This window comes from Hippichthys cyanospilos, chromosome 15, assembly GCF_059441005.1.
Source record: "Hippichthys cyanospilos isolate Australia breed blue-spotted pipefish chromosome 15, RoL_Hcya_1.0, whole genome shotgun sequence".
In the NCBI taxonomy this organism is placed as follows: Eukaryota; Metazoa; Chordata; class Actinopteri; order Syngnathiformes; family Syngnathidae; genus Hippichthys; species Hippichthys cyanospilos.
Genome location: NC_142383.1, coordinates 513,914 through 536,026, shown reverse-complemented (window position 1 = coordinate 536,026; position 22,113 = coordinate 513,914). Strand labels below are relative to the sequence as shown.

Here is a 22,113-nt window from a genome sequence, read left to right as displayed (position 1 = left end):
TAGTGAACGAAATTTGAGTTTGAAACACGTATTTTAAAGCCCCACCCCCATCATATATGTTAGCTGATCTTCACGAAATTTTGCCCAAGTGTTTCCCTATGTCAGATAATGGAGCACACCAAATGTGAAGTTGATCGGGTCAAGGGTTTCGGTACCGAATAATGTAGAAAATCGGGCCAAATGCTACATTCAACAATTGATAACTCTGGTTCTGTACATCTTAACACATGGCGCTTGATAATGTTTCTGTAGGTCTTGAGATCCTACATATGCATAAAAAATTTCGTAGCTCTTGGTCAAACAGGTCGGAAGGGGCTGCCGTTTCAAGGATCATCTGGCCTAAATTATAGAAAGTTTTGCTGATTTGGGCAAACTCCAACTTTGAGGTGGCATACAGACCACCCCCTTTATTACAAAGCCGTAAAATGTGAGCCTCGATACTATTCGGACACATTTTCAGTCAGTTTCCTCTTAAGAGCTTTGCACAACACATGAATATTTAAAAATTGACATTTTTGTCTAACTAGGTGGCGCTGTAATTAATTTGAAAATTTATCATTTAGATATATTAAGGACATTACTAGTAATTTTTTTGTAAAGTTTCAGATTTTTTGAAACTTGTGCTTTGGAGTTATTAAGGTTTATGTTGCTCATGACGAAGGAAATTTGACACATATAATTTAAAGCCCTGCCCCCATCATTTATGTTGGCCAATCTTCACGAAATTTTGGCCAAATGTGGCCCAAAGCCTGATAATGGAGCACGCCAAATTTAAAGTTGATCGGCTTAATTTTTTAGGAGCTATTAAGAGGAATTTGCCACCTGCAAACATCAAAAAATGGTCCAAAAAGGCACATAAAAATATTCAGATCTGTTTTTGTTCATCATAGCATATATAACTCGTATAAGTTCTATAACTTTATATATATATATATATATATATATATATATATTTTTTTTTTTTTTTCACTTCTATATTTGCCTAAAAAATATCATAGCTCTCGGTGAAACAGGCCATGACCCGGGAGAAGTTTTTGACTCTAGGTGGCGGTAAAAATCAATATTTTAGATTTTATAAATGAAAACCTTAAAATACCAAATTTTACAGCAGGCCTGATGAGTTTGCAAATGTTGGTGACTTTTCATGCATGTTTAGGCTCTCAAAAATGCGATTCAGTTCAGAGAATAATATTAATAATAATAATAATAATCTGGACAGGAACAATAGGGACCTCGCAGCGGTCGCTGCTCGGGCCCTAATAATAATAATAATAATAATAATAATCTGGAAAGGAACAATAGGGACCACGCAGCGGTCGCTGCTCGGGCCCTAATATTATTATTATTATTAATAATAAAAATAATCTGGACAGGCACAATAGGGACCTCTTAGCGGTCGCAGCTCGGGCCCTAATAATAATAATAATCTGGACAGGAACAATAGGGATCTCGCAGCGGTCGCTGCCCGGGCCCTGATAATTATCTGGACAGGAACAATAGGGACCCCGCAGTGGTCGCTGCTCGGGCCCTAACAACAATAATAATATCGATAATAATAATAATAATAATAATAATAGTAATAATAATAATCCGGAGAATAACAATAGGGACCTTGCAGCGGTCGCAGCTCGGGCCCTAATAATGATACGGACCTAAAGGGGAACAGTCCAATGGGTTCTTATCCTTCTTTAGAAGCTAAGAAATGCAAGCCTTATTGCACATAGGGGGGAGGGCATTGGTCTCCAGCGACTCAGTGAAAACTAAAAGTAGAAAGGGGCGAAAGATCCTTGGAAAATGTTTTAAAGAAGTCAATCGAAAACCCGGCTGGCCCCGGCGCCTTCGCAGACTGCATGGATGCTATAGCAGCTTTAATTCTTTCCTGCGAAATAGGGTCTTCAAGAGCCTGCTTCAAATCCAGAGAGAGTGAAGGAATGCCAAGATTACCAAAAAAATTCTTCCATATCACCCACACCCACAGTGGATTCAGGTGTGTATAACTTCGAGTAGAATGTTTTGAATTGGTCATTAATTATTTTAGGGTCAGATGAGATGTCACCACCATCAGTTGTTGTATCCAGTATCAATTGTCTTACTCTAACTCCACGTAGTTGACTGGAAAAATTTTTACCAGTCTTCACCCCGTAATCATAAAAAACACTTATAGCCCTCATCAAACAACCTTCAACTTGACGAGTAGAACTTATATTAAATTCAGTCTGCAGCCTCAACCTTTCTTTATACAGAGAGGAAGATGCCGATCCGGCATATTGTCTGTCTATATCCAGGATTTGATTGGAAAGGTCCTTCTGTTTCTGCATCATGATTTTCCTCTTAAATGATGCAAAAGAAATGATTTACCCTCTGAGAAAATACTTCATAGCCTCCCAAATGGTATTGCAGGATATACCTGGCATTCTATTTTCGTAAGTTTTATTTTGGAGGAGATAGCTGTAACGAATTCCTCATCCATAAGCAACAATGGATCTAGTCTCCAACGTCTTCTGGGCCTATTGCACTCCAGCAGCAACATATCAAGAACAAGATGGGTGTGATCTGAAATTATGATACTTTCATATCTGCAACATCCGAGATTTGAAAGCAACAATAAAAAAGTAGTAGATACGAGTGTAAGTGTGATGTACATGAGAAAAGAAAGAGTAGTCCCTACCATTTGGATACAAGAAGCGATATGGGTCAGTGACACTAAAGTCCTGAAGGAAAGATTTAAAGTACAAAGCTGATTTGTTCGGGCTGGCCGTAATGGAGGAGGAGCAATCCAATGAAGCATCCATAATACAAATAAAATCTCCCCCCAAAATTAAAGTATGCGAGTTTACCGTAACTTAGAAAAACCACTTTGAAAAAATTGAACATTGTAAAAATTGGGTGCATAAATATTGACCAATGCCACAAGTTTATGACCCAGCCTACCTGAGTCAATAATAAATCGTGCATTATTATCAAAAATAACATTGGAATGTACAAAAGGTATGTTTTGATCAATCAAAATAGCTGCACCTCTGGCTTTTGCACTGAATTTAGAATGAAAGTACTGCCTGGGGAAACATTTCCCCAACCGCCAATGATCTTGATCCCCCAGGTGTGTTTCCTGTAGGAAAATTACCCCAGACCTGAGCTGTTTCAATCGTGTAAACACCTTTTTACGTTTCACTGGATGGTTTAGCCCCTTTACATTCCAGCTAACAAAGATGAGGTTACTGTTCATAAAATTGCCATTGAACAAGAAAAATGACAACTATGACAATAATAAAAAAAAAGAAAAGAAAAAACAAGAGGGACAGGGAACACACATGCACGCTAGCACATTCACACACACTTTACACTTGCTGTCTCATAACACCCCAAAATCAAAACAGAATAGGTCGCAAACCAAAAACTGTGACCCTTCTCAACGGTACATTGATTCCCATCTGTGGACTTGATCAACTCAACAGCCTCGAAAACTGAAGAAAGCCAACGCTTCTCGCCATCCAGATATGTGATTCGAAGCTTTGCCAGGAAAAGCTGAGACGGACGGAGACCTTTCTTGGAAAGTTAGGTCATGACGTCCCCATACTCAGCCTGCTTTGTATTTAATCGTACGCTTCACAACCTGTTACGTACGCTGCCGGTTACAGAAAAGCCGCAGTTGCTGTTCTCATACAACACCACCCCACATCAGACAACCAGTGAATCCCCTTTCCTCCATATGTTTGGACAGGAAGCAAGGATTCCGGTTGACTACTTGTTGGTCCATATTCAAGAGCCAATTGGTGGGGGTGTCCATAAATGGAACCGGGAACACCAGACGAGACCACTTGTTTTATTATGTAATGTTGGCCTGTAAGGGCGCCATAAGATCCATGACCAATGGGGCTCAATTGTGTACAAGATTCTTAAGGCACCAAAGGGAGGTGGCTCTGTGTACACAATAGCCCCTGGCTATAGTGTGATCAGACTAAGGTCAAACTTGTCCATCGGACACTGATTAAGGCTGTGGTAGGAGTTGATGCACCAAATGTTACCTTTTTCTTTGTTGGACGAGCCATAGTTGAAAGATGAAGTCCAAGACGATGGTGATTGGTTGGTGTTGAGGCCTGAGGCTGCTGCGACTGTATGAACGAGTGGACTTCCTGAACCAAAGTTACCAGCGGGCAGGCAAGGCGCCTGAGAGGAATTGTAATTAGTGATGCTTCCCATAGCCGTTGAAAACCCAAATATATTGTGCAACCATGGTTATATATGCTGTTTTTCACTAACTTGTTTTTGGTCAGGACATTTGACCGCTTTACTGTCTTGTTCCCATAACAAAGAAGAACATTGTCGTGGGAAGTTGACAGATATTATTGTACAAGATGTTTTTGAGCAAGATGTTTTTCAGAGCCTGAAGGACACACTTAAGTGTCAATATCAAATCGGGAAACAGGTGTTGCGCCGCCAGGGCGGACGGGTAGGCCACCCGCCCTTCCTCGCGTACGCAACTAAAAAATACAAAAGAGAGATGCAGAGTACAAACAAGTAGAGTCTGCTGCGGGTTGCGTACGGACGCCCAGCCGGTTGACAAGCGGAGCTCTACTTGGGTGTTGGCTCTCCACCTTCTCGGCATAGGTAAGAGGCTCATATGATGATTTCACGCAATGTCAACTATTTGAGAACTTGCATTTGGTCAAAATAAATATGCCAGTTGTTTGGGCTAAATAGCATTTGGGAACGTTGGCCTTTTGTTGAGTGTTGTCTTTGTCTCCTGAGCGCCGACCGGCACCGATCCTTTCAGCAAAACATTTTTGGCGTTGTCGGCAGGATTGTGCGGGCTACGCGCAGGAGATAAAAACAGAATGCGTTGTTTTAGAAAGAGAAATAAGGGTGCGGAAGTGGCACCAGAGGAGGAGGTGGTGCCCGGGTGGGAAGGCACCACTTTCCGAGAAGTAGAAGCTGTCTTACGGGAGCGTGGGGGACGCCCTGGACCGTGGACAGGAGTGAATCCCGCCGCCACTCCGCTGGCATTGTGTGATATGTTGAAGCGGGTGGAAGTGAATGCTCGTGCTCCGCTGGGAGGCACGCTGCAGATGTTTTGGATGTGTGCGGAAGCTTGGAATCCCGCCGCCACTCCGCTGGCATTGTGTGATATGTTGAAGCGGGTGGAAGTGAATGCTCGTGCTCCGCTGGAAGGCACGCTGCAGATGTTGTGGAGGTGTGCGGAAGCTTGGAAAAATTGCGTGTTGGAATTGGATAAAGTTAGAAGCGCAGAAAATCAAAAGGGGCAAGAGGTTATCCAGTTAGAGGTTATAGTGAAAAAATTAAAGAAGAATTTGGCAAAAATGCAGAGTATAACGGAAAAAGTTGTAATGCATATCTCCCGAGTAGCGCGAAGAGGGCGAAAGAAGAAATTTTGTAAAATAGAACAAGCGCAAACCCGTTCATTTACTATTGGGCTATCAGCGCAGTGGAATTCGGAGGAGTGGAACGGGGATGTTTGGGGAGATGATGATTTGACTGCAGCCACCAACCTGTCGGCAACTAACACAGCTAGACAGGAGACCCAGATTAGCGGTGGAAGGCAGACACCAACAATTTGTGCCTGAGTTTACCACCATATTCTTGAGCCCAGACACCTGAGGTTTTCAGAGGCGGAGTTGACAACCAGGCAAGACCGTGGCCACGGCAGCAAGACCCTTTTCGGGACTGGGTCTCAGCTCCACATCTGAGTACTGAGGGTTGATAGGAAGCCAAAGGAGTGATGCCATTTGAAATGGTGTGCGCAAAAATGTGTCTTGTACGTGCTTAATAAAGTCTGCATATACGTTGTAAACTGCATGTTGCGTGATGTGGATCTGCGTGTGTATTTGTCAGTTTGCTGGTGTGTAACTGTTGGTGTGTTGCATGTTCATATGTTGGATTGTTGGAGATAGACGATATTGGTTGAAATGTGGCTAAAAGACACTGTTAGATCATGTTTTATTTAGTTTGTATAGTTGAAAGTCAAGGTGACAGATTTGAGATGGTTTCAAACCTGAGGTTTGTGGGCAGGAACTGGTCTATTCGCGGGGTTGATTTTCAGCACACAGGTGAAATGAGGAAAATGGAAAAATGTATTATGGGATCAGTTGAGACTGAATTAAAAATTAGGATGTTTTCGAATGCTAGATTAACTGGCAATGAATAATTAGTGGTTGAAACACAAATAAAATACACAAAGTTGATGTGTTATATGTGAGGCTATGCCAGGGGTGGATAGCTAGATGATGTTGAAGTGATTGTAGATGTTGTGTTTTCGTAGTTTAATAATATGTAGGCATGTTGTTGTATGATAGCCAGCTTGGGAGGCTGTGGTATGAAAATGAGAAGTGATTGTGAGTGTAAGCCTGTGAAGCTTGCTCTGTTGAAATGTTCACACAGTTTGCTGCATGTGTTGCTGTTATTGTTGTTGTCATAATTGTGAGAATTGTCGTTGTTGCTAGAGTTGGTTTTGTTGTTGTTGTTGCTGTTGTTGTTCTTCAAAGTGGAAAATATTTGAAATTGGCAAATTGATAGAGACCACTGAATTTGGTAGAACAAAGCTGAAGAAAAATTTCAAATAGCAAAATCGATAAAAGAGAAAAAGTTGAATTTGGAAGTGGCAACGGCCACTAAATGACTTGCAGAGAAAATAAGACAGTCAAGTGGACATCAAACAGGGCTGCTTGCGAGAATTGCAGCTAACGGGACGGGGCAGGGGCGTGGAGAGCAGGGGTGGCAATCAGGGGCCTCTGCCCCCCCCCCCTTTTTTTTTTTTACAGCAATTGCGACTTATTTTGTAATTTATTTTCCACTTTCTGAAGGCAGAAATGTGACCCTTCTCTGCCAACCACACTTGTATAGAGGTCTGCATGGATGTGTGATGGGGAGTTGTATTTCATGATCCAAGTGGTAAATTTTGCATGTTGAGACAGAGGGAGGCAGAGAGGGCAGAATTGTTTTTGTATACTGGCCCTGTTCAAAAAAAAAAAAAAAGGGAAAAGGGGTACGCAAATGCTGAGGAAAGCCTGGCGCCTTACAAGATATGAATTTAGAAGGTGGAAGATCGATGCTTTATGTGTAATGGTTGTTTGGAGAGATTAGCATGATAGGATCAGATTTTATGGTAAAATAGATTCAACTGTGCAAAAGGAGGATGAACCAGTTGATATGTTAATTGTTTGTTATAGTATAGTTTGTAAGCGTTTTTTTTTTTTTTTTTTTTTAAACAAATCGCATTATGGTAGATAATGGATAAACGGTTTGAACATATTGACAGCAACTGAGAAGGGTTGCAGGGCTGGATGGAATTATATTATAAACAAAAATGTAGACGTGAGTGATATCCAACACTCAGAGATTAGATAAATTGATTATTCAGTTGAGAGTGGAGTAGTAGAAGAAAAGAGTAGTCAATGGGCTGACTTGAAAGCTGTACACATGGTAATTATGCAAGGAGGGCCGCAAGGACTCTGCATATTTACAGATTCGTGGTCAGTAGCCCAGGGGCTTCTTATGTGGATGCCCACATGGCATGCCACAGGGTGGAAAATTCATTCGAAAGAAGTTTGGGTAAAACAGCCAGACGGTCCTCCCCGACCAGCAGAAATTATAGCTCAAGGGCAAGATGCTACTGTGAGCGTCTTATATCCTAGAGTGGAAAAATGGATAAATGTACCGGTGCCAAAATGTTATACAAGAGAGAATTAATCATATGTTTGTAGTATGCACTATTTGTCGTAATACAGATGCCGCGGTGGTGTTTGCTGATTGGAAAACCATCATTGGAGAGGCGCCATAGCCGGACCAAGGAAGATTGAGGGCCCAAGAGGTGACAGTGTCTTCTGCTGGGTCACATGTATCCTTGTCCTTGGTGCCACGGTCCAACTTTGCTGCGCAATGACGGAGAGTGACAAATTGGAGCAGATCCAGCGGTTCCACATAAGATGGAAAAGCAGTACCCGGGACCGTACTCAAGGAAACTACACCTGTCCAGCTTACCACGCCTGCTACGTGGTAAACGTCACCAGCAATTATCAGATGTGGAAATGCAGAAAGTGCCTTGCAGGAAGGGACATCCCGGTGATGGAACAAGGATGCAACTTAACCGTCACTACAGTGGTACCCATGTGCCACTTCAACAGGATGACCAGGGACTGCAATGAGCATAACGGGACGAGGTGGACAATTACCGTAGAAAAAACCCAGTTTTTCTATGACAACACTGAAATTTCGGGACGGAACACATTTTTGTATGTAATATGGGTGATACCTGGGAAACCTAATGCTACAAGAACACACATAGCACCAATATTGGACACCTGTACACACATGGCACAAGCTAGGGTTAAGACCCGAGTGTACTGGGAAATAAAATTCCCCGATATACCACACTGCACACGAAAACGTAGAGCTTGGTATGATATTTTCTTAGGAGGAACGGGAACACTGTATGGTGTGGCTAATGCTGCAGATAATGAAGTAACTAGAACAATGTTATTTAACACAGGGCAACATGCGTCAGAGGCTATACATCAGGTAGGGGTATGGCTTCCAAAAGTTATGGTAGGGCAATTGGAAAACACAAATGTTTGGAAAAAGGCATTTACATGGGAGTCAAAATTATGGAATGAAACGTATGATGCGTTAAATAATTGATCACATATAGGTAATTGGACAACCGGTGAATTGCAAATGATACATGCGGAAGCTCAAAAAGAGCGATTCCAGAGAATAATGACAACGAGAAATTATAACGAATGGAGACGGATTTGGAATATTAGTAGCAAATTTTGGTTACAGTTATATTCGGAGCGAACGAAGTGCAACAGTACGTATTGTACTGGGTATTGGACTCAGTACAATGTGTCTACTGTTATAACGATATGTAAGTATCAAGTATTACCAGTGATTACTGCTACAGGGTTTTGGTTTTTACATCTGGATGGAGAGTGGATGGATGTGGTAACAAATATGACTTATGAGATGAAAATGTGTGACGAAACAGACAGAGGAATGGCGTGTACATTACAACAGGGATACAGTAATCCATGTTTAACCGACTCAGAGGTTGTACTTTGTGATTGGACTAGGGAGCCACGAAGGGAGATGTTGTGGCAAATTGGACTACATGCTCTATGTGTGGCAACAATGCAAAATCATTCACAAGTACCATCGGTTCCTTTCGTTGGTTGCCTATATAATGTGCACCTATGGCATTGGGGAAACCAGACGTATCGTTTGACGAATTACTCTGTGTCTAATCGGCTGACACAAGTGCAATGGGATGTACTAAAGAATCCCTGGAACCTCTCACTGGAGCGTTTCAAATGTGCATTGGAACAGTCCACTGAAGTTCAGGAAATTATACAATCACATACGTCTAACATCTCCAAACTCATGGTGTCCACATTGGTAGCCAGCGGACGGGTACAACATGCTGCTAAAATAGTACAACAGTCCTCAGCCCATCACTGGTGGGACATCTTTTCAGGGATGTCGGTCACTGCTAGGAGGACTTTGGTGCCCCCTCTGATTCTGTTGGTTATTGTAATAGTATTGCTATCAATATGTAACCTGCTAACGTGTATCTATGTAAGACGTATCCGAGCTGAGGTGGAGTGGGTGATTATGCAACGCATGAGATGATTGTACACCTTGACATACGCAACGGACACTTTGGTGTCGAGATCTACACTGTTAAGTTGACGCCTCATCCCACTCATGTATACATTTATGCTAGATGGCAAGGATATTTAACACATCAATATATTCACCGAAACCTAACGTTGCAGGAAGTATGGTCCATGTTCTTTCATGATATTTTTGAACATACGGGAAATGAAATAGTGTTACCATCAACGTTTGACGGGTATATCAACTAATATGTGAAGCCTCAAGAGTGGAATGAGAGGAATTGTAATTAGTGATGCTTCCCATAGCCGTTGAAAACCCAAATATATTGTGCAACCATGGTTATATATGCTGTTTTTCACTAACTTGTTTTTGGTCAGGACATTTGACCGCTTTACTGTCTTGTTCCCATAACAAAGAAGAACATTGTCGTGGGAAGTTGACAGATATTATTGTACAAGATGTTTTTGAGCAAGATGTTTTTCAGAGCTTGAAGGACACACTTAAGTGTCAATATCAAATCGGGAAACAGGTGTTGCGCCGCCAGGGCGGACGGGTAGGCCACCCGCCCTTCCTCGCGTACGCAACTAAAAAATACAAAAGAGAGATGCAGAGTACAAACAAGTAGAGTCTGCTGCGGGTTACGTACGGACGCCCAGCCGGTTGACAAGCGGAGCTCTACTTGGGTGTTGGCTCTCCACCTTCTCGGCATAGGTAAGAGGCTCATATGATGATTTCACGCAATGTCAACTATTTGAGAACTTGCATTTGGTCAAAATAAATATGCCAGTTGTTTGGGCTAAATAGCATTTGGGAACGTTGGTCTTTTGTTGAGTGTTGTCTTTGTCTCCTGAGCGCCGACCGGCACCGATCCTTTCAACAAAACAGCGCCACTGGCATGGCACTACGCCGGACAGCAGTCAACTGCCAGTCAACATTCCAACATGCACCTTCATGCATCTTCCAAGAGCTTATTGGATATCGGCAAGTCACATGACAAATTCTTCTGGCCCAGTAACACAGGTTATTTCTGCATTTTTTAGAGGTCCACTCCCTTCCGGAGTTCCTCCGTTTGTGTGCTTCATGGTAATGGTAATGTTGGTCAGCTGCCTCCATTTGCATTATGTTATCTGATAGTCTATGTATTGGGTTTTATCCTAGGCTATTGTTAATGTAAGGATCTTAGTGGCATTGTGCAGTGAATCCAGCGTGGTCTGCATCATAGATGGGTTGGCTCCACAGCTGATTGGCTGTTTTCCCATTTATCCCATGACTTAAATTACTGCCTCGAAAGTTTATAGTCAACCGTTTTTATTAATACGATTGGAGTGTGATCAATTCTTGTATTTCTTTACTCAACATTTTAGGCACTGCTGCTCTGTTTTGGTTGTTTCCACTGTGCCTTCACGTTGGAGTGGCGCTTGCCTGACATGACAACGAGTGCTTCGTGACCCAGCCGTCCACTCCTGTGATCCCTTGGCGAGGACCAGCGCCCTCTCGACCACATTTTGGGCCGTGACCTTCTTTTACTGTTGGAACACCTGTTCGGGGTTTTTAGCATTAGGCAGTTTATCCACTGTGTTTAATGAGTTTTTTTTCACAGGACTGGAGCCTCCCTATGGTGTCACTGAATTCCAATTTCCATTGTGGTGATTTTGTGATGATTTTGTGGTGATTTTGCATTTCCTCATATGGAATGATTTCCAAACACAGCTCACACACTTTCCCGTGCAGGTTATGTCACGTTTTTTTACAATGACTTACACACTACTCAACATTTGAAGCAGCCAAGCCAGGCCTGCAGTCACATGCTGATCGTACAATCTCTAAAACAAGCACGACCATATCGGACTATAAATGGCTGCATAATAAATGGTAAGTGCTTACGTTTCCTTCATTTATCAAAGAGTTGAAATTGTTTTTGTTGAATGTTAAAAATGGCCACAAGTATTGTCACGAAATTAGACTGCTAGCTCGCGAGCAGTCCAACCAGCCAGCAGTTTAATTATGTAGCTTGCTAGATAGCTTGTTAATTAGCTTAAAGTAATGTAGACACGTGGTGCCGCAACGACGGTTTTGGAAGACCTTTGCATCCCCAACAACAGTACAGGTTTTTCAAACTATGCATGCACTTTATTTCACCACAAATATGTTTTCTTGAATCATAACTTTGATATCAATTAGTCAGTACAGATAGCCTATTTTAAAAACAAAAATCAATACAGAATTTGTCTTTGTTGGCCTTTTTGTCTAGGTAAAATTCTGTTAATATAAATTAAACACAATTTACAATGTTTTATGATCCAAGGCAAAATTAGAATCTCATTGCTTGGGTCCTGTTTCATCCAATATGAGTACTGGTATCTTATGTATTTTTGTGTGTGTGTCAAAATGACCGTTTTTCACTTATTTTTATTATAGATTTACTGGTTAATAACTATGCACCCATCTGAAGATCATGCCACAAAGACGAACAAGATTTAGTCTTGAATCGGAGGCTGCTCATTTTATTTTATCTGGAGTCGACAAGCCTTGCTTTCGAGTCCAGTGGATAAATGACTATAAAGGTACAGTATGCTGTGTATAAAATAATTCTTATGGTTGCACATAAAAATGACCAAAGCTGCCAAGAAGCCTTTTTAGCATATTATATTTTGGTAATAACTATCATGATAAACTATAGTGTTATTAATTTTATAGTGATTATATTGTAGAAGAAAATTCATTGAAGTACTGTACCTCTTTTTCAAGAGCAAATGCCTTTCAATTCTCAACTCTGTTAATCATTTGCATCAACATGTAAATATCTTAGGCAACCATGTACTTAATTGTGATTGGGTGAAATGAGATGTCTTGAATCTCACACTTTCACATCTTTCATCTGGTTGTAGAAAGCTGTAATGGCTGAAAAATCCACAATTTTTTACACAATTTGAACTGCCCATCAGATGTCTGCATTTAGGATAAAGGTGCAAATCGTAAACGGTGTTTTTTACTGAAACACAATTAACTGGAGGAGCAAATTAATCTGATTACTGGTCTGGGGGAAAAAAACACGCTAAATGTATTTGAAAATATCTGATTACCTAGTGCTCGTAAGTCTCATTTGGAGACTTACTCAATTTATTATTTGAGACGTAAGTATGAACTTTTGTGTCCTAGGATGTGGTGTATTTGCCTGTGAACCAATTGAAAAATGATCCTTTGTGGTAGAGTATCGTGGGGAGTTAATCTGACATGATGTGGTCCTCCTTTTAAGAAGGTGGAGACCAGAGGGTGTGTTCCAACTATAGAGGGATCACACTCCTCACCTTCGGCAGGATCCTCCTGGGTTCATGGGAGTTTGCCCATCCAGTCTACATGTCTTTTGTGGACATGGAGAAGGCTATGCTCCCCGGGGAGTTCTGTGGGGGGTGCCCCAGGAGTATAGGGTACCAAACCCCTTGGTTTCACCGATGTCAGAGTTTGGTCCTCATTTCTGGCAGTAAGTTGAATCCATTTCCAGTGAGGGTTGGACTCTGCCAAGGCTGCCCTTTGTCACCGATTCTGTTAATTACTTTTATGGACAGAATCTCTAGGCACAGCCGAAGCATTGAGGGAATCCGGTTTGGGAGCCACAGTATTACATCTTTGCTATTTGCGGATGATGTGGTGCTGTTGGCTTCTTCAGGCCGTGACCTCCAACTTTCACTGGAGCAATTCACAGCCAAGAGTGAAGTGGCTCAAATGAAGATCAGCACCTATAATTCTGAGACCATGATCCTTAGTTGGAAAAGGGTGGAAAGCCTTCTCCAGGAAGGGGATGAGGTCTTGCCCCAAGTGGAGGAGTTCAAGTATCTTGGGGTCTTATTCATTAGTGAGGGTAGGATGGAATGGAAGATTGACAGATGGATGGATTGGTGCTGCGTCTGCTGTAAACAGTCTCTATCGGTCTGTTGTGGTAAAGAAAGACCTAAGCCGAAGGGCATAGCTCTCTACATACTGGTCGATCTATATTCCTGCCCTCACCTAAGGTCAAGAGACGTGGATCGTAACCGGAATGAAAAAGATCCCTGATACTAGCGGCCGAATAAGTTCCCTCAGCAGGGTGTCCGGGCTCTCCCTGAGAGACACGGTGAGTAGCTCTGTCATCCGGGAGGGACTCAGTGTCGAGTCGCTGATCCTCTGCGTTGAGAAGAGCCCATTGTGGTGGTTCAGGTGGACATTTTCTATAGGAAGTTAAACTGAGGATTTTTTTAAAAAGCGGTGATGCCTTGACTTACAAGTGCCCTAGCCATTGAGTATCAGAAAGCCTTGAGTGTGTTTCTGTTGACTTGATATTTGTTGGAATACTTAGCCCAATTCCTTCCCAAATGATGTATTAGGGAAAATGTGTTTGGAGTTTTATTAACTTGACAGGATTCACAGTACAGAATTATTCTGACAATGTTTTCTTTCTATGTTGTAGACATCTCCTGCTGAAATCTGGACTGAAGCTCGCCAAAACCTAGAAGAGGTTTAGGGATCCACTTCATCCTTCCAAAAGGTTTATACATTGTATCACTTCTTATCTGTTAAATTGTTTACACCTATCTTTGACAACAATAGTAGAAGTTAGAAGTCAGTTAACATGGACTCTGCATGTGTTCAGTCGTCAGGTCCTCATATGGCTTGGGTCAGAACATCTTGAGTGTGTTTCACTTGACATGATTTTCTTCTGGATCTATCCCTAGAATGTGTCTTCAGATGTTCCCATATTTCCTCTTGTCAGAAATGCACAGGGCATCTCTGACAACAGCGATATAGGGACATCAGAACACACACTTTTCAAAGATATGTTCAGACAAAAACCATGTCACCTGAAACACACTTAAGTCTTTCAGACCCATACATATCAGGACATGACGACCGAGCACTACTAGAGTCCATGTTAGTGCAGAGATGTTTTCAAATAACACTGTAAAACACATAGTGACAAGATAAAGTGACTAGATAAAATATAACACCACAGAGTTGTACCAATCAGAGTGGATGGATTCATGGAAATCCACCAGGCAAGTAAGCTGTCTGAACAACCCTAAATTCAAATATTTTGACATAAATCAAGTACATAGTGGAGAAATAAACTTCAAGTTCAATGCAAGATGGAATGCTGTTGATAACTTCATTAATGTTTATCCATCTCACGAACAAGATTACACTAAGAAGGATTGTTACCAACAGAAAGACTTGCATCCCAACAAAACTATGTTTAAGTGTCCTGAAAAGAAGTATATGGATTTGTGCTTTCAGCTCCGCAAAGAAATAAAAGAATGTTCAGAATGGGACAGGTCCTGGCAGATGGTTATAAACGACTCAACGTCATGTCAAAAGTCAAAGTCAAAGTTTGCTTTATTGTCAATTCTATCACATGTGCAAGGACAGACAGAGAATTGAAAGTGACTCTCTAACCTCAGTGGCAAGTAAAAATGAAATAAAGAAATAGATATATATAAAAATAGACAACTGTAAAATCTGACAATATCTATGAACAAAACAAAACAAAAACAGGTGAATGGAAAAGTAGCTGACTACAATAGTGCAAATGTATTGTCCTATATACATACACCCCCCCCACACACGCACATACGCACACGTATACATACATACCGACATGCATGGTTGTGCAAAAAGGGATGGTTATATAAAGTGACTAGATGACTATTTATAAATGACTGTTATAGTCACTTATAACAGCAAAGGATGAGACAAGAAACGTCAAGTCCTTTTGGAGATTCTGAGAATAGAAGTATAATTTATCCTATTGCCTCCAAGTGGAAAAGTTCATGGAAAATCAAATTCCAACGTCAAGAGCCAGAGATGTGGCAGCAGCCTTGGCTTTCAGCAGCCCTACCAAGAGTAGCTAAATCGAGGGCCCAGAATTATTTTGAACCCATACTTCTGGCTAACAACGACCCAATCATAGCACAAAATTGGCTTGATTCCTGGAGATCTTCAAGGCACCTTAAGCATCCCCAAACCTGGGAAACCACCTGGAGCAGGACAATTGAAACTTCCTGCCGCTCCGTAGATTCATATACATGCTGTAAGAATGCCAATTCACGTTCTGACTGGCAGGCAGCATGGATGGTCTCACAAACTCAATTCCACCAGGATACACCATCTCTTAATGAGTGGCTGGAGGCCTGGAGATTCCACTTGCGGCATTGGCTAGAGCAATATGTTCATAAGAAGTGCCCAACTGAGTTATTTGAGATCCGACGCCAAGAGAGATCAAAACTTCAAAACTCCGACTTTGTACATTTAAGTTTTACAACTTAATTGAAATGTACCCTATGAAGGTTTGGACTGCTGCATGGAGAGCCCAGCCCCACTCATCCTTCAGCAAAAAGAAAGCTTGTTCCCAAAATAAGGATTTGATTGTATTTTGCTACCCAGTCTGACGTTTTCAATAAAATATATGTGAAGCGTGTGTGTCATATTTGGTTGGGATTTGTGTTTTTTTTGGGTTGTGTGGGTTTTTGTTCATATTCTCATGTTAGTTTCCCTTGCTGCTGCACTCCTTGTCTTGTTAGTCTTATCTTGTTCACCTGCCTGTTTACCTGCCGTCCTCGTGTCGTCCAATCAGCTTCCTCATGCCTCGTCGCATCAAACTTGATGGTGAGGTGCATTTATTGAGATGGATGTGGATGCTTCTCGGATTTGGAGGTCATTTAGGACTGTCAACTCAAAGCCACATTTGAAATAAGATGGATAAAGTAATCACTTAGCCCATAACACGAAGGGATAAGAAAGAGACATACAAAACTATATTAAAACAAGAAAGAAAAAAAGATGTATATTTGAACCATAATATTGAGGATAAAAATCATTAATTAATTGTGAATTGCCAAGTGCCACACACAAGTCAACTATTTTTCATTGAGCATTCAATATCAATGAAATACATTCATGAATGCATCACAAATCTATTCTTGATACAGAATAGATACCATTCAAGCCGATTTGTTAATTGTATTTCATTTTTGACCACATAATGCCTTGTTCCCTTGTACCTTTTGATCAGATTTATATTGCTGGGGGGGTGCTGGCGGCTCTAAAAACCATGTCACTCTGGAATATCAGTAATATGAATAGCGGACAGAGGCAGAGCCAAAAAAAACAAAGATCAAGCACAAACATATTAACTGTTGAACTAAATCATCTACAAAACATTATTTTGGGTGCAGCCCACAGGCCCAGTATCAGTTGATCCACGGACCAGTACCGGTCCGCGGAACGGGGGTTGAGGACCACTGCTCCTTGGCCCGGTACTGGTCCGTTGATCAACTGGTGGCCATGTGGGCCACACCCAAAATAATGTTTTGGAACTGATTTAGTTTGACAATTCATTCATTTGTGTTTTGTTTGGCATGATCTTTGTTTTTTGCCGCCGCTTCTGGACATTGATATTACATAGTGAGAAGGATGATGTGCTTTTGACAGCAAGTTGGTCGGTGACGCACACCCGGTCCACAATATAAATCCCCAGCGTTGACCAGTCCGTGGTGATGAGAAGGTTGGAGACCGCTGCTCTAGGACAAAAAAATACAATGCAATTTGGATGGCTTGGCGGTAATTGCGTTGCTTGACTCAGGGGCGCAAGTGAGTATATTGATCCGTGCCTGGAAAGATAGATATCTGTCTGACCTCAGCCTGCGTCCACTATCTGAAATTATTGAAGAGCTGGATGACTTTAAAGTGTTTGCTTTTAATGGAGAGCGGATCCCCTTTGATGGTTGGCTACTCATAAAGGTAAACCTTCCAGAAAATGAGGACCCAAGTCTTTCCATCAGTGTACCCTTTCTAGTCAGCACTTTGCTCATGGAAAGGCCACTGGTGGGATTCAATGTACTGGAACAACTTATTGAAGGCCAGCCCGAACGAATGGTGCCAGTGCTAATAAAACTGCTTCGCCATGCAATGTATGACACTGACGAGAAAGTAGAGGCGATCGTGAACTTCATCTAAGCTGCAAAGACAAGAACGCCACAAGGACACCTGAGAACAGGGGGAAAAGATGTGACCACCCCAGCTGGTCAAATAGTGTGGGTTAAGTGCCCACTCCCACCAAATATGGACACCTTTGATAATCTCGTGTTGTTTGAAGCAGATGAAGGCTGTCAGCAACTGGAGCAATTGGATTTGGGAGCAGGCTTATGTGAAGTACGGGATACTTCCAGACCATATGTCACCATTGCAGTTGGCAATAGTACAAAACATGAAATCACCTTACAGCGTAAAACGCCACTGTGCATCGTACAGCAGATTGAAAGGATTTTGGATGATAATTCTTTTGACGAAGCAAGGCCCACTGTATCCGTCAACCCTCCAGTTAATCTGGACCACTTGAATAATGACCAACAACAACTGTCAGGAAAATGTTGTATGAAGAATCCATAGCTTTTGCGAGGGACGGGGATGATATTGGCTGCATCCCCAACCTTCAAATGATGATTAACTTGAAAGATGACATTCCAGTGCAGAGGACTTATACGTCTATACCAAAACCCCTTCTAAGAGAAGTAAAGGAATACATCCAAGACCTGCTTGTGAAAGGATGGATTGTCAAATCAAAGTCCTCCTGCTCAGCACCGGTTGTATGTGTGAGGAAGAAAGACGGCACATTACACATTTGCATTGACTACCGTCTGTTGAACTTGAAAACTGTACCAGACAGACACCCATTGCCTCGAATAAGGGATCTGCTCGACACCTTGGGAGGAAATTTTTGGTTCAGTATCCTCGACCAGGGCAAAGCATACCATCAGGGTCTTGTGGCGGAAGGTTCACGTCACCTCACTGCCTTTGTCACACCATGGGGACTCTTTGAATGGGTGAGAATCCCATTCGGTCTGTCAAATGCCCCAGCAGCATTTCAAAGAAGTATGGAGGAGATGTTGAGTTCGCTGCGAGATGAATGCTGCTTACCCTATCTAGATGACAGTCTTTGCTACTCGATGTCTTTTGAAGATCATGTGGAGGTAGTTCGCAAAGTACTCCAGGCCCAACAGATTTGTGTCAAACTTCGACCCGAAAAATGTGAAATGTTCAAGAGAAAGGTTCGCTATGTTGGACGCCTGGTATCAGCTGAGGGTGTCCGTGTCGATCCAAAAGATCTGGACACAGTATTAGCACTCAAGGCCAAGATGCCACAGACTGTAGGTGACCTGAGAAGCATTCTGGGATTCCTCTCCTACTACCGCCCTTACATACAGAATTTCTCCAAGATAGCGAAATCACTGTACGAGTTACTCCAAGTGAAGTCTTCTGCTCAACAAGTACATCCACATCAAAAGAATGTCAGGGGCTCTCAGTTGTCATCCAGGGCACTAATAGAATGGACAGCGCAACATCAAAAGGTACTTGAAGAACTAATTGATGCGTTGACTCATCCCCCTGTACTGGCATATCCAGACTTTGACCTCCCATTCGTTCTGCATACCGATGCATCAGAGCAGGGCCTCAGAGCAGTCCTCTACCAACGGCAGGATGGGAAGCTGCGAGTGGTTGGCTATGGATCTCGAACTCTAACACAAGCTGAGAAGAATTACCATTTTCACAGTGGCAAATTAGAGTTCCTCGCACTTAAGTGGGCAGTGTGCGAGAAGCTCAGAGACTACCTATTTTATGCCCCTCACTTCACGATTTACACCGACAACAACCCCCTCACTTACATAATGAGCACAGCCGAACTCAATGCGGTTGGTCATCGCTGGGTGGCAGAGTTGTCAGACTTCCGCTTTAACATCAAATACAGGCCAGGAAGAGCCAATGCTGATGCTGACACATTGTCACGTGTCCCTCTTGACTTTGACCAATTCATGTCAACATGCACAGAAGAACTGTCACAGGATGTGGTGGATGCAGTTAGGGAAGGGCATCAAGCAGTCCAGAGAAAAGATGTTGCCTGGGTGGCTGCTCTATTTGACACTTCCCTGGATGTAATCCCACAGCCACATACAGTATTCCCGGTAATAGACTACAATGAGATAGTCCAAGCCCAAAGAGAAGACCCAACAATCGGGCCGGTCTTGAAACTCAAAGAGACAAATTCCAAACTTACCGACACAACCCGTAGATTAGTCAAGGGGAGTTCTCGCAAGCTTCTTTATGAATGGCCGCGACTACACCTTCAAAATGGAGTGCTGTATCGTTGCACAGCTGAGAGAAGACAATTAGTTGTACCTCTGAAATACCAACCATTGGTCTTAAAACACCTTCATGACGACATGGGACATGTAGGCCAGGAGAGGGTACTTCACCTTGTGAGAGAACGGTTCTATTGACCTTACATGAAAAGAGCAGTAGAAGATTATGTGATGAGGAAGTGTTGCTGCATAAAGCAAACGAAACCCACAGTTCATGTGCGTGCACCCATGAGCAGCCTGAAGTCAAATTCACCACTTGAGCTCCTCTGCATTGATTACTTGCATCCTGAAAAAAGTAAAGGAGGCTTCGAATACATCCTGGTGATAGCCGACCATTTCACCAGGTTAGCGCAAGCCTACCCTACAAAAAATAAGTCTGGACGAACGGCAGCAGAAAGGATATACAATGACTTTGTACCTCGGTTTGGGTTCCCCAATAAGTTACACCATGAACAAGGGCGAGAATTTGAGAATGAACTGAATGAACTGAATGAACTGGGTCAACTCTCTGGCGTGGGCCATTCTCGAACATCTCCATACCATCCCCAAAGCAATCCAGCCAAGCGATTCAACCGTACATTGCTGCAGATGCTGTGCACATTGTCAGATAAAGAAAAGGAAGAATGGAGGGAACATCTTCCGCAAGTTGTTCATGCTTACAATTGCACTCGTCACAAATCCACTGGCTATGCACCCCACTTTCTGCTCTATGGTCGACACCCTCGTCTCCCCGTGGATCTTCTTTTTGGCTTGTCAGAGGAGGAAGATCCCGTAACCCACAAAGGCTATGCTGAGAAGTGGCAGAAGAGGATGACTGAAGCGTACCGTATTGCAAACAGCAATAGCTTGGCATCAAGTGCGAAAGGCAAAGCTCAATGCGATCAAAAGGTGAGGGGAGTGGTGTTGAAGCCAGGAGACAAAGTGTTGGTCAGGAACGTTGGTGAGCGAGGTGGACCTAAAAAGTTGCGTTCATACTGGGAAAAGCGAATATATGTGGCAAAGGAGCAAATATCAGATAACCCAGTCTATGTTGTCCATCCAGAAGGTGACGATAGGGGAAAGAGCAGAACATTGCACTGAAACCTGCTTCTTTTGGCCAATGATTTGCCAATGGAGTTCCCGCCAAAGCTGTCCAAGCCTACCTCAAAGCATTCTCCCAAGCAAGTGGACCAAGCAAGGAAAGCAAATGCACATGATGAATGTAAAGAAGCCACAGACTCTGAGGAGGAACCTGAAGGGTACTGGATTAGACTGCCCTCACAACAACAGGAATCAAACACGATGGCCGAATCGGAGAGAGCAATTGAGCCTCAGAATGAACAAATACCAGTTGAAAATCACAATTCTTTCTCAGGAAAGAGATTTACAACCTTCACTGGAATCTGTGGAAAACCCGCAACGGATAGTACCAAACACAACAGAAGTTGAGGAAGGACAAGAGTTGGCTCGAGAGGCGCAGGCTGATGGGCAGATGCAGGAAATCCAGGTTGCCTCTCCAGTTCAGTTAAGAAGGTCAGCTAGAGAAAGACGCCCAGGTCAGATGTTCACATACCCGTCGCTTGGCAATCCGACATATCAGCCGTATCATACAATCAATTGTGTTGAACCTGATGCCCTTCACTCATTTCTTCAACAAATCACCACTTATGTCACTGATGCCATGTGCACCCTTTTCAACATATTCACAATCATATGCCAACTATCCAATACATATGTTTGAAAATCCAGTGTACACATAGTCATGATCTTACACTGTAAGTTCTGGGTGTTTCACAAGTTATTGAAAAACATGGGTTCGTCTAACTGTAGTTGAATGTATTTTGTTGTGATTAAGTGTCAGGAGCCACTTTTGTTGTTGGGGTGAGTGTGACACCCTGGGGTTAGTGTTGTCACATATATATTGTGACGTCTAATTTTGAAATAGTTAAAAATGTCATTTATATTTGTTGTTCGAACTGCTGCTATATTTATGTTGTTATGATTTATGTTGTATTATTTTGGGGAAAAAAGAATACCGGAAGTAGTGGTGAATGGTTCCAGGTCAGGGGGGGACGGAAAAGAGCGCGACTTTGCTGCCGCTTATCAGACGCAATCTGGGAAGGAAGCAGCTCACGTTGTCCTCCTTTATTCGTCACTCCTGCCTAAACAGGTAAAAAAATAATTGTTGCTGTGGCCCACCCCGCTGGACCGGTAACACCCACATCCAGTTGAACCAGAAATGGTTACTGCAAAACAAACAGTCTCTTACGTGAATCAAGAAGATTACAGAGTTCTTGCCATAAAAAAAAAAAAAAAACATTTTTTTTTTTAATACATA

At 42.4% G+C, this 22,113-nt stretch overlaps 1 pseudogene; it reads left to right on the top strand.

Annotated features, from left to right (window-relative positions):
* Positions 1 to 3,685: 3,685 nt before the first annotated feature.
* LOC148411284 (uncharacterized) lies at positions 3,686 to 10,436 on the top strand (annotated as a pseudogene).
* Positions 10,437 to 22,113: the final 11,677 nt, after the last annotated feature.